The sequence below is a fragment of the Scaptodrosophila lebanonensis genome, unplaced genomic scaffold, assembly GCF_003285725.1.
Source record: "Scaptodrosophila lebanonensis strain 11010-0011.00,11010-0021.00 unplaced genomic scaffold, SlebRS2 tig00000303-arrow-arrow-pilon, whole genome shotgun sequence".
Classification (NCBI taxonomy): Eukaryota; Metazoa; Arthropoda; class Insecta; order Diptera; family Drosophilidae; genus Scaptodrosophila; species Scaptodrosophila lebanonensis.
The window spans coordinates 105,071-117,564 of record NW_022060641.1 but is presented as its reverse complement, the minus strand read 5'-3'; positions in this window follow the sequence as shown (position 1 = coordinate 117,564).

Genomic DNA, 12,494 nt, shown 5'->3' with positions numbered 1-12,494 from the left:
GGAACCAAAAGGAAGAAGAAGAGCGAGCTAGATGCTTCAGTTTGTAGGCATAGTACTGGACTGAAATTGTTTCGCTAATAACTTTTCTATAAATTGATCGATTTTGATGAAATTTAAAACAAAGCTAGATAGTTGTGAATAGAATCCGAGTTTTTTTTTGTTTATGTAGCTTTCGAAATGTGGACAGTATTGTGTAGTAGTGGCATTATACCGCACTAACCTACTACTACAACGTAAAAAAAAGGATGAAAAAAAGTGTAAAAAAAAAACCCACAACACAGTGCAAATAAAAAGTAATACTACAATTGACAATATAGGAGAGAGAGAGGGGAGGGGGGAATATTAAAAAAATAAAATAAACTATTTTGTAAACTGAAATATATTGCACTGGAGAGTATTATAGACCAATTCCTCTTTTGATACGGCAAAAAATAGCAAAGCTAGTAAAACTCGGCCATATCGATTATATGGCAGTTACTTATATGAATTAGTGGCCCAAACTGAACCAAACTTGGTATGTCGTCGTAGAGGGCCAAAATATGCGTACAAACTAAATTTGGGGCAAATATCTTAAATTTTCGAACTTATGTCAAAATATTTGGGACCATAGTGCTTTGGGTACAGACTATAAAAACTAAACAAGAAAGGAATGCTAAAGTCGAGCAGGCTCAACTCTTAAATACCCTGTACCACCCCACAAAAAAGTAATTAAATTAATTAATTAATTAAATTAATTAACTAAATTGGGGGCCTCGGTGGCGTAGTGGATAGCGCATGCGCACACCAAACAAGAGGTCGTGGGTTCGAGCCCCACTCATGGCGAGAGCATGACCTAAATTTTCTCCTCTCGAAAAAACTCTCCTAAACTCATGCCTTCAACGTCGTGGTCATTTATCCTCCCAAAAACACATCCATTTACGCTATCTGGACTGCACCATAGTTACACCCCCCAAGACGCCTCTCCCCGGCGGCGACAGGTGGCAGCCCCACCACTGGGATAAGTCGCATCTGGCCAATCACCAGGTCGATTGACAACTACATGATTATGGAAACTACTACAAGACAACTGAATCCAAAAAGGACTCCTACTACTTCGATGTTTGATGTCAAGGATGGCGCTGGAACCCCCAAGGAAGCAGACGGGATCGGCAGACCTAAAAAAAAAGACGGCAACCTGGCGGCGGATGCACCCTTCAGGAATTCTCCCGGAAACAACAACACCACATGGGACACAGCCAGACAGACGACTAGAAATAGAGAGTGTTAAGATTGGAAAAATGTCCTTGTAGTAGCCCTAAGCTCCCAAGTGGAGTACAAAGGAAATAAAAAAAAATTAACTAAATTAATTTCATTAATTAACTAAATTAAATATAAAATATTCCATGCATGCATACATACATTTACATTTACATCAGAATCGTGCCTTATGCGAGTTTGTGTACTTGTACATATGTATGTGTGCATTGCGCCTGGTTATATGGCTATTACTTTCTTTCCGATCAACCTATCATAATGAAACTTGGTATACGGATATAAAATCACTAACCTAATGTGACTACCAAATTTTAGTTCAAAATTCCAAGAATTACGGGAGTTATAGAAAATCGGTAATAGGGGGGGAGTGGGGGGGTGGATCAGAAAAAATGAACAAACTCGTCCTTTCTCGGCCTCAGGAGAATCTGTATACCAAGTTTGGTTCTTCTAGCTCTTATACTTTCTGAGATCCTTGCGTTCATACAGACAGACAGACAGACGAACAGATAGACGCACATGGCTATATCGACTCGGCTTGTCATGCTGATCAAGAATATATATACTTTGTGGGGTCTACCAAGCCTCCTTCTGTGTGTTCCATGTGCACTCGCACAAAACTAATATACCTTTGTACCCTTTGGGTACAGGGTATAAAAATAAGAAGATTTGTGATCGTGGAACTAATATTAAGTTGGCCCAGTGCCACACCGAAAGTGTGAAATTTAACAATTTGAAATTTTTTTTTCTTACATAAATGATCAATTTTTGTTATATTCTTTGTATGTATATAACTACTTTAAAATTATTGAAATCCAGATGAATAATAACGGCGACAAAAACATCAAGGAGCGTGCAAACGGTGGAGAGAAAAATTCGATTTTTTAAAAAATATGTTGTTGATGAACGCCTGCAACATATCGTATATTTTCATTCTTTCTATCCAACACAATGTTTATACACATTTGATTTATGTTTCTACTCATTATCCATGTTCATGTATACTAATTAGTGTGTACACCCTTTAAAACATTTGTGACCACTGCGACGGCATTTCTTATAGTTGTGAAATTATCACTCAGTATTAAAGTTTCAACAGTTCAGTACACACGTGTTTTATGACTACAGTCCACTACTCGTCCGGGAGTTTGTTCCAAATCATATTTAATATTTCTTATGGGAGCTGTTCTCAGTTTGAAAAGCAATTTATATTATTAAGCCTACTTAATTTTCTAAGAAGAATTTGGATGTTCCTCAGTTGAATAGGATTTTATTTGCAAGCTCACATGGAGCCATATCTTTGGTCAGAGCAGTTATAACAAGAGAGAACGCTACAGTCGAGCAAGTCCGACAGTGAAATACCTTGTACCCAGGTTAACTTCCGTCACTGAGTTATATGCGCACATAGCAGAAGCAAAGAGAGGAAGAAGAAGAGCGAACTTGTTGCTGCAGCTTGTGGGGTTTGTACTGTAGAGAATTTGTTTCGCTAATAACTTTTCTTAGCATGAACCGATTAAGATGAAATTTGAAACAAAAGTAGATAATTATGTATTTATGTAGATAATTATGTATACTCTGTACCCGTAGGGTACAAAGGGTATATTAGGTTTGTGCAAAGTATGTAACAGGCAGAATGAAGCATCTCCGACCCCATAAAGTATATATATTCTTGAGCAGCATGACGAGAGAAATCAATCTAGGCATGTCCATCCCTCGGTCTGTCTGGATGGTCGCAAGGATCTCAGAAACTATAAAAGCTAGAATAACCAAAGTTGGTATCCAGATTCTGATAGGTCCGTGAAAGAACGAGTTCATTTTATTTTGATTTTTGATTTTTCCCTACTTCCCCCGCTACCGAATTTCGTCAATACTGTCCACATTTCAAAAGCTACATAAACCAACGCAATCTACGTAAAGTCATCTTCTTTAGTTTAAAATTTTATCCAATTCGGTAAATTTTAAGAAAAGTTACTAGCGAAAAAATTTCACTCCGGTACTACGCCCACAAACTGTAGCTTCTGCAAGAGGCGCATATAACTCAGTGAGTGTCCGGCCAAGAGAGTTTTCTCTGTATATACAATTTGTATGGCTTGTAGCCAAAGGGTAAAACTAAGTTTTTTATTTTTGTGCGAATGTATGTAAGGAGGCGTGGCAGACCCCACAAAGTACATACAAGGGGTGTTCCAAAGTAAACAGGACTTAAAAAAAAAACAGAACAAATGGTATTTTCGGCAAAATCAATTTATTTTATTCAAAATAGCCTCCTTCTGCTTCAATACAGCTTTTTGCACGATCCAAAAGCATGTCGAACGAGTGTTTTAGCTCGTTGGCCGGTATGGCCGCCAGTATGCCGGTGCAAGCCTTTTGAATGGCCTCTACGTCTGCATAATGCTTTCCTTTCATGGACAAATGCATTTTTCCAAAAAGGTAGAAAGGTAGTCGCACGGTGCCCTATCAGGTGAATAAGGCGAGTGGTTAATGGTTAAAATGTGATTTTTGGTCAAATAATCGGTCAAAAGCGTCGATCGTCTGAGCAATTTTTGGCCGTCAGTCAATTTGTGCGGAACAAACCGTGCACACACCTTTCGTCAGCCCAAATGTTCGGTCAAAATGCGATAAATCGATGTTTTGGAGATGTTCAATTCCATTTCCATCAATTTCAATGATGATTTCGGCTGATTTTTGATGAATTCACGCACAGTTTCGATGGAATTTTCGGTGATCACGAATTTTGATTGGCCCACACGTTGATCGTCATTTATGTCTTCACGACCACTTTTAAAACGTTGAAACCACTCATGCAATCATCGCCATAAACTTGTTCCATCAATTGAAACGTTTCGGTAAAAGTTTTACCAATTTTAAAACAAAATTTAATGTTGGCTCTGTGTTTGAAGCTCATACTGACACTTTAAACGCAATAACTTCACTTCTAATCGATGAAATGTCATGAAATGTCACTGGACAATCGATAAAGAGAGCAGATTCTAACGCACCAGTCGACATATAGATATCGCCACCAGGGGGCGCTAGATTCAAAAAGTCCTGTTTACTTTGGAACGCACCTTGTATATTATTGATCAGCTATGGATGCCCGTCCGTCTGTCTGTATGAGCGCAATGATCTCTGCAAGTACATGAGCTAGGAAAACCCAACTTGGTGTAGATATTCTCATAAGCCCTAGGCAGATCGAGTTTATTTTTATTTCCCGCTACCCACTTCTCCGCGATTAGTGATTTTCTATAACTCCTGTAATTATTAGAATTTTTGACTCAAATTGCAAATTGCCAACTGCTTGCAGTTAGTGATTATGTTAGTGTAGCTTAGTTATTCTAGCTCTTATATTTTCTGAGCTCGTTACGTTCATAAAGAGAGACGGACGGACCGACAGATGGACATGTGTTTACCAGGCGTGCCACAGAAAACTCCCAAAAAATTCGTCGGTGCCGCAGAACTTCGGAAGAATTAATTTTTTCGAACTTCCCCTCCAAGCCAGTTGTCAGCAGCAGCTGACTGTTGACGCTCACATTTGACTGACTAATTCTGTAAAAATTCTGTAACGCACTCAGCTGCCAGCAACAGCTGACTGTCGACGCTCGCATTTGACTGACTAACTGTGTTTAAATTCTCTAATGTACTATATTAAATAAAAATCAAATATGCCATTTGCATTAATATTGGCCCGCGAGTATTTGCGGAAACGCCAATTAATTGTTGAAAAAATACAACACAAATGTTTAAGAAGCGCACCTGATCCCACAAAAAAATGTTGCTTATTACAAATTTAATTTATTTGTTACATTTTGTAAAACATCATTTGGAATTTTCCGCAGTTACGGGATGTGCTTCCATAAATTGGACGAAAATTGCGTGTTGTTGTGGCGATCTATGTTTTGCAAAATTAGCATTTGAAATTGAATTCAGAAATTGCAAAAATGTACTAACATTTTGCTTCCCTGGTCCGTATTGTATATTAGGGTACATTAGTTTTGTGCGAGTGTACATGGAACACACAAAAGGAGGCGTGGTAGACCCCACAAAGTATATATATTCTTGATCAGGATGACAAGCCGAGTCGATATAGCCATGTCCGTCTGTCTGTATGAACGCAAGGATCTCAGAAAGTATAAGAACTAGAATAACTAAACGTGGTATCTAGATTCTCCTGACCCCAGAAAGGACGAGTTTTTTCATTTTTTCTGATCCACCCCCCCACTCCCCCCTGTTCGTTATTTTCTATAGCTCCCGTAATTCTTGAAATTTTAAACTAAAATTTGGTAGTCACATGTGTGATTAGTGATTATATATCCGTATACCAAGTTTCATTATGATAGTTTGATCAGAATGAAAGTTATAGCCATATAACCAGGCCCAATACACACATACATACATATGTACAAGTACACAAACACGCATAGACACGATTCTGATGTAAATGTATGTATGCATGTATGTGGGTGGTACAGGGTATTTAAGTTGAGCCTGTTCGACTTAAGCATTCCTTTCTTGTGTTAAGTCTAAAGTTGTGAGTCAAACGAAAGTTGAAAATAAACATCCCATTTCTGTGGTACCGAGAATTGGTTTTAAGGTGAAACTTGGGTGGAAGTTATTTCTGTGGCACTCCTGTATGTGTCCGTATGCCAAGTTTCATCATGCTAGGTCAATTTGGAAGGAAATTATAGCCATAAATCGAATCACTGCCCAAGCTCTGCTCGCAGCTGTTGCTGCTTTAACTTAATTATGTACTTCATACATCTCTATATACATATAAAAAAAAGTTTGACCTGACTGACTGATTGGCAATCAACGCACAGCCCAAACGGTAAGAGCTAGGATGCCGAAATTTGTATCAAGAATCCCATCATAGTGTAGGTAAGCACTAAGGAAGGATTTTGGTAAATTCGAGCTCCAGGTGGAGGAAATCAAGCTCCAAAGTTTATTTGAAAAAGCCGAATTTTTCCACCAAACAACTTCAAATTCTATAACTTCTATAAAAGAGTGCAAAAACAAGAGAGAACGCTACAGTCGAGCAAGCCCGACAGTGTAATACCCTGTACCCAGGTAAACTTCCGTCACTGAGTTATATGCGCCCATAGCAACAGCAAAAAGAGGAAGAAGAAGAGCGAACTTGTTGCTGCAGTTTGGGGGGGTTTTACTGGCGAGAATTTGTTTTGCTAATAACTTTTCTTAGAATTGACCGAATTGAATAAAATTGGACAACAGTAGACAATATATATATAAATTATGCGTGCAAAGTTTGGTTTAGGTAGCATGTGGAAATGTGAAATGTGGACGCTATTGACGAAATTCTGTAGCGTGGGAAGGGGGGGAAAATTTAAAAAAATAAAATAAACTCGTCCTTTCTCGGACCTAGGAGAATCTGGATGCCAACTTTGGTTATTCTAGCTTTTATAGTTTCTGAGATCCTTGCGTTCATCCAGACGGACGGACATGGATTTTCAAAATATAGAAATATGGGTTTCGCTTTACAAATGCAGGCAGAACAAACAACATAAAATGCATATCAAACAGTTGGGGACAACTTAGTATACATACACACACACATACAAGCAGCTGTTCGTGTAGTTGCGTGCAAACGATTGAAATAGCCAAAGCAAAATGTGAGACAGTAATGTGTGAATCAGAGAACTGCAACGAGTACTACATTTTCGGTCATACTCGAGTATTTACCCATACTCGGTATGAATATTTCATTTGGGTATAGTGACATGCAATGACTGGTTGCGAACGAACCTTCACCAACCAGTCAGTTCGACTCACAACTGCAAAAACTCAGAAGTGAGCGGTTGTGCCCGAAACTTCTTGCATGAATGCAAGCAATGACCGGTTGTGAACGAACGCTCGCCAACCAGTCAGTTTGACTCACAACTGCAAAGACTCAGAATAAGCGGCGGTGACCGAAACTTTTTGCCTGCGTGCAAGAAATGATCGAACGTCGTATTTACAATCATGCCGGCATGATCGAAATGACCACTGATATCGGCGGGTGCACGTGCACTTGCATTTTCGATTGTTTTTTCGGCTATTAGTTCAATAGTAACTTCGTATACAAGTATGTAAATGCATATAAAATAAAGAAGCCAACAAAACTATTAGCGAAAAGAAATACCTTCCTTTTTATTTAAATTAAAAAAAGTTTTTCTATTTTAATTTATGTTACAAGTAATTTGCTTTTTTTTTATACCCTGTACCCGTAGGGTAAAAAGGGTATATTAGATTTGTGCAAAGTATGTAACATACCGAAGGAATCATCTCCGACCCCATAAAGTATATATATTCTTGATCAGCATGACGAGAGAAATCGATCTAGACATGTCCGTCCGTCTGTCCGTCTGAATCAACGCGAGGATCTCAGAAACTATAAAAGCTAGAATAACCAAAGTTGGCATCCAGATTCTCCTAGGTCCGAGTAAGGACGAGTTTATTTTATTTTTTTTAATTTCCCCCCCCTTCCCCCGCTACAGAATTTCAATAGCGTCCACATTTCAAATGATACCTAAACCAAACTTTGCACACATAATTTATATATAATTGTCTATTGTTGTTCAAAATTTTATTCAATTCGGTCAATTCTAAATAAATAGTTATTAGCAAAACAAATTCTCGCCAGTACAACCCCCCCAAACTGCAGCAACAAGTTCGCTCTTCTTCATCCTCTTTTTGGGCGCATATAACTCAGTGACGAAAGTTTACCTGGGTACAGGGTATTACACTGTCGGGCTTGCTCGACTGTAGCGTTCTCTCTTGTTTAAGAAATGCTAAATATCATAATATCATAAAATCATGCTAAATATCATAATATAAAAATAAATATATGTATGTTTTCTTTTCATTCTGTACCTATTTATTTAAAATACCTACATTCATATACACATGCTTGCGCATAATTGCAATCAACACATGCACGCACAAATACATAAATATATGCATACATGCATATTTTATACGGTCATACTCCGTTAAAACCCGCGCAATACTCGAGACATACTCGGGTAAAACATGCGCAATAATCGAGTAATACCCGAGTATAGCTCGCGCAATATCCAAATAAAACTGGAGCAATAACGGCACTATACTCATTCGATCAAACGCTCATTCTGCAAAGTCTGGTTTGCTTCGATCAGGACACAGTCATCTTAAACGAAGTCACCGAGCCTGAAGTGTTTGAAAGCAAACCAATCAAGACCGGTGCTTGTTCGTAAAAATAGAAAGATTGCTCATGCAAGTTCAATCATAGGAAAAATGCTGAGAGTATTCAATTCGTTCGAGTTCGTTTGCAGCCAAGCAAAGATGTGATTTGATTGAATTTTCAGCAAGGGCGGTCGAACATACTCGTTGCAGTTCTCTGGTAGTTACATCCAGGTAGTGCTTATTTGTCCGTATGGCAAGGTTCATCATAACAGGTCAATTCTGAAGAAAGTTATAGCCATAAATAAAATAGCTGCCCATGCTCTGCTTGCAGCTCTGCCTGCAGCTCTGCCCGCAGCTGTTGTTGTTGTTGCTGCATTGGTTTAACTTTGTGCTGCATACATACACGCATATAAACACGTAGAGACACGATTCTGATGTAAATGTATGGTGTTGAAACTGTACATGAACATGCCTCCACTTTTGTATATATGTATTGAATAATATGTATTTAATTAAATTAAATAATTTAACTAATAAAATTGTTTATAATTAACTAGCAGGTCTTGCCCGTCTTTGCTGGGCTAAGTAAAATGTGCTTATAATTATAAGTTTATTTACTATATGATTTTCTTCTTTCGACGCTCTCTAAAGTTTTTTAAAGAGTTCATTTTCCAAATAGCAAATATAGTACAATAAGTACTATGTATGGTTATACGTACATATGTACATACATATGTACATATCTTCGTTACGCACCGGGCGGAATGCCAGCCCTGACTTAACTGTGTGCGTCGAGTTATCCCCGAAAAGTCCGACGCGGGACATTTATTTTTGATGTATAAATCGGGACGTCTCGCCAAAATTGGAGCGTTCGGCAACGCTGATATGTACATACATTTAAATTTTTCATGCAGGCGTTATCCGCCTATATACATACATACATACTATACTATATGTATGTATGAAATTTTTTAATTCAATACTAATTTGTGTCTTCAATTCCAAATATGATTGTTGTGAATGTAAAAGGTGTGTTTCTGCTTTTGTAAATCGCATGAATACACTCACAAAATAGGCTTAACGGTAAATGACTCTAAGATTAGTTCAGAATACATTTGTAGCGTTGTTAGCTAACACTAAAACGGTAAGTCGCTGTAAATATGCGATCAGCTGAGATGCTAGAGATTGGCATGTGTCGGATGCTGTATGTGCTAGAGCATCAAAACTATCGATAGTTGAATCCGTCGATACAATCAATAATTCCATTGAAGTTTGAATGCAATTAACAGAAAATTTAAATATTAACATCTTATAATTTATTGAGATCAATTAGAACAAATCATATACAAACATACATATGTACATCTGCCCGCAACGCGGTTTCTGCTTTACTATTGCTTACGCAGTCGTTGCCTAGCGACGGTAACTGTAAACTTTTGGCATTTTGCCTTTGAAATTAACAGGCTTAAATCATTTACGGTAAATGATTAAAACGAAAGAGGAAGCGCGAGCCAATGATTGCAGTTGTTGTTGTTTTTCGTTTTAAAAATTTGACTTAAAACCATAGAACATTATTTATTGCAATCAAACAATTGTTGCTCGATTGTCCAATGTATACATACATACATACATATGTATGTACATACATGCTACATATGTACGTACACAGGCATACATACATATGTATGTGCATATGCATGCATGTTTCTCTTTACTTTTTCAACCGTACGTAGAGAACCGCACACATCGACACGAACTGTTGTTCTGTGTGTGAGTGTGTGTATATTATGTCCCCATATTTGATATTTGCGTTCTTTGTAATTTGTTGTTGCTGCATAAAGTTACTAATGAAAACCCTAATGCCAAATGTACTAAACAAAGAAAAAATACTTTTAAAAATGTTGAATAATTTTTTATTAATTAACATTTCTTGCTCTGTCAGTGCAAGGCGAATGAACACACATACATACATAGATATGTACATATGTATGTGTGTACATTCACACATTAGTGTCTCAAGTTATAGATTTAGTTACGTAGATTACAGTCCCCAAATTTGAAATCGATCAGAAAATATTTATAACACAAACTTTTAATTTCAAAAGGTGAATAAATATTAAAACCCCAAAAATTCAAGCTGCACCACAAATTTCGAAAATCCGAGTATGCAGTTTAGTTTGTATTCTTTTATAGATTATAACAAGTAAAAAAGCTAAAGTCGGGTGTCCCGACTTTGAAATACTCTGTACATATGTTTACAATAATAAAAAAACTTAGAAAATTAAAAAAAAAAAAAAAATTTGATCGATTTTACCTTTCTCGGTATTCGAACTCACGTAAAGGGTGTATAATAAAGAGTATAAAAATCGGTGATTGATCGGTGCAGAAATGCAGAATTTTCGAACACATTAACATAGCAATTGCGTCTGTGTGAGTGTATGTATGCCTATGCTGTGTCTGTGTAAGCATGTGTGCAGTCAACCAAAGCACCAGCATCAACAACAGCCGCGGGCAGCGCTTGAGCAGCGCTGCAGCAGCAAATATATTTATGGCTATAACTTCTTGTTAAATCGGTCTATCATAGTAAACTTGGCACACGGACACATAATAACCAACTGGGGGTATTTCCAAAATTTTAGTTCGAAATTCGAAGAATTACGGGAGTTACGATTTGTGGTGGAGAGGGGGGAGGGAGGTAAATTCCAAAATATACATTTTCTACGTATTCACATAAGGCATGTGGGACTAAAATTTGGTGTTCCTAGGTCTTCTAGTGTCCGAGATATAGGCGATTATACGAATGGAAAATTGGGAAAACCCCCATAGGGGGGGAGTGGGGGGGGGGGGGGAAATCAAAAAAATAAAACAAACTCGTGTAGAATACACACATAAGGCATCTTTGTGCAAAATTGGGTGTCTCTATCTCTTATAGTCTTTGAGATCCAGGTGTTCATACGGACGGACAGACAGACAGACAGGGTTAGATCGACTCGTCTTGTCACGCTGATCTGCCTGTTACATTTTTCAGCTCCCGCAAACCTAATATACTTCTGTACATTTCATGTACATTTTTTTACAGCAAAACTCCCACATTTTTAAGGCCCCAAGAAAAATTTCAAAAAACCAAGTACGCAGTTTTTCTTGGAATTCTTTTGGGAGTATACAAACTACAAACTTTGAAGTTAATCAGATGTAAATTGTAGATTTTTCATACAAACTTTGGAGCTTGATTTCCCCCCTTTGGAGCTCGAATTTTCCATAATCCCTTCTTATCGCCAGCCTACACTATGAAAGGATACTTAGTCAAAATTTCAGCTTCCTAGCTTTTACCGTTTGGGCTGTGCGTTGATCACCAATCAGACAGTCAGTAAGTCAGGACAAACTGTTTTATATATATAGATTTAAAATTTTTTTATTTTTTCCTTTTTGAACTTTAGCATTCCTTTCTTGTTTTCTCTTATAGCATTTAAAATCTTCCCTCTATTAAAAATTCTAAGATTGCAGAAATAAGTGGTTTTAAATATTGCAATGTGTTGTCAAAATACTTTTTTATAATAGGAACACAATGAACAACTACGCTTATAATTCAAACCCCAGACCGGCCTACAACTATCAAAGGCAATTATATCAACACAACCAAAGAAAAACAGCTCCAAGCTCTAGAGTAGCTCTAGAGACCTTATATAGCTTCAGAAGTCCATAATACGGAAACCGCTAACAATTTTTCAACATTCGAGGTAACAAAGGGAAATTTTCGGATGCGAGCTTGTCGGAATTGTCCAAACATGTAGACAACAGACCACCCTCTAAAAGAGTTTCCTTTTGGTCGGCCCTTCATCGACCCAAAATTCGTTAACCCCCAATTCGAAATTCAATGCAATACTTTTAATTTGTCGGCTATGTTCTTTAATCATGAAGTCAATAAAAAAGCTAGGTTCACCTGGTTTAAAGAATTTAATCTCCAAGGAAACTGTGAATTCATTATATTTAAATTTCGCCCGCTTTTTGACGGATTAATCGGCATAGATATTTTTAAACAACTTGGAGCAAAGGTAGATGTAAGCAAGTAAAAAAGCTACAGTTGGGTGTCC